Consider the following 1,576-nt stretch of genomic DNA (forward strand, 5'->3'; position numbering starts at 1 on the left):
GTTCTTTCCTGGAGAATCCCATGGATGCAGGGGCCTTGTGGGCTGCTGTCTATGGGGTTGCAAAGAGTCAGATGTGACTAAGAAACTAACACACACACATACACCATACTGTCTTGATGACTGTAGCTTTGTAGTATAATCTGAAGTCAGGAAGGTTGATTCCTCCCACTCCATTCTTCTTTCTCAAGACTGCTTTGGTTATTTGGGATTTTCTGTGTTTCCATAAGAATTGTGAAATTTTTGTTCTAGTTCTGTGAAAAATGCCATTGGTAATTTGATAGGGATAACATTGAATCTGTAGATTGCATTTGGTAATATAGTCACTTTCACAGTATTGATTCTTCCTATCCAGGAACATGGAATATCTCTCCATCTGTTTATGTCATCTTTGATTTCTTTCACAAGTGTCTTATAATTTTCTGTGTACAATTCTTTTGTCTCCTTGCTGCTGCTGCTGCTGCTAGGTCACTTCAGTTGTGTTCGACTCTGTGCAACCCCATAGACAGCAGCCCACCAGGCTCCGCCATCTCTGGGATTCTCCAGGCAAGAACACTGGAGTGGGTTGCCATTTCCTTCTCCATTTTGTCAAAGTGAAAAGTGGAAGTGAAGTCGCCCAGTCGTGTCTGACTCCTAGCGACCCCATGGACTGCAGCCTACCAGGCTCCTCCGTCCATGGGATTTGCCAGGCAAGAGTACTGGAGTGGGGTGCCATTGCCTTCTCCTTAGGTAAGTTTATTCCTAAATATTTTATTCTTTTTGTTGCAATGGTGAATGGGATTGATTCCTTAATTTCTCTTTCTGATTTTTCATTGTTAATATATAGAAATACAAGTGATTTCTATGTATTGATTTTGTATCCTGCAACTTTGCTAAATTCACTGATGTGCTCTAGTAATTTTCTGATACTATCTTTAGGGTATTCTATGTACAGTATCATGTCATCTGCAAACAGTGAGAGCTTTACTTTTTTTCTGATCTGGACTCCTTTTATTTCTTTTTCTTCTCTGATAGCTGTAGTTAGGATTTCCAGAGCTATGTTGAATAATAGTGGTGAAAGTGGACACCCTTGTCTTGTTCCTGATCTTAGGGGGAATGCTTTCAGGTTTTCACCATTGAGAATAATATTTGCTGTAGGCTTATCATATATGGTCTTTACTATGTCGAGGTAGGTTCCTTCTATGACCATTTTTTGAAGAGTTATAATCATAAATGGGTGATTAATTTTGCCCAAGGCTTTTTCTGCATCTATTGAGATTATCATATGGTGTTTATCTTTTGATTTGTTAATATGGTATATCACATTGATTGACTTGCATATATTGAAGAATCCTTGCATCCCTGGAATAAACCCAAGTTGATCATGGTGTATGAGCTTTTTGATGTGTTGCTGAATTCTGTTTGTTAAAATTGTGTTGAGGATTTTTGTGTCTATGTTCATCAGTGATATTGGCCTGTAGTGTGTGTGTGTGTGTGTGTGTGTGTGTGTGTGTGTGTGTGTGTGTTGTCTTTTTCTGGTCTTGGTATCAAGGTGATGGTGACCTCATAGAATGAGTTTGGAAGTGTTCCTTCCTCTGCA

This window comes from Bison bison, unplaced genomic scaffold (assembly GCF_000754665.1).
Source record: "Bison bison bison isolate TAMUID 2011002044 unplaced genomic scaffold, Bison_UMD1.0 scf7180017864517, whole genome shotgun sequence".
Taxonomy (NCBI): domain Eukaryota; kingdom Metazoa; phylum Chordata; class Mammalia; order Artiodactyla; family Bovidae; genus Bison; species Bison bison.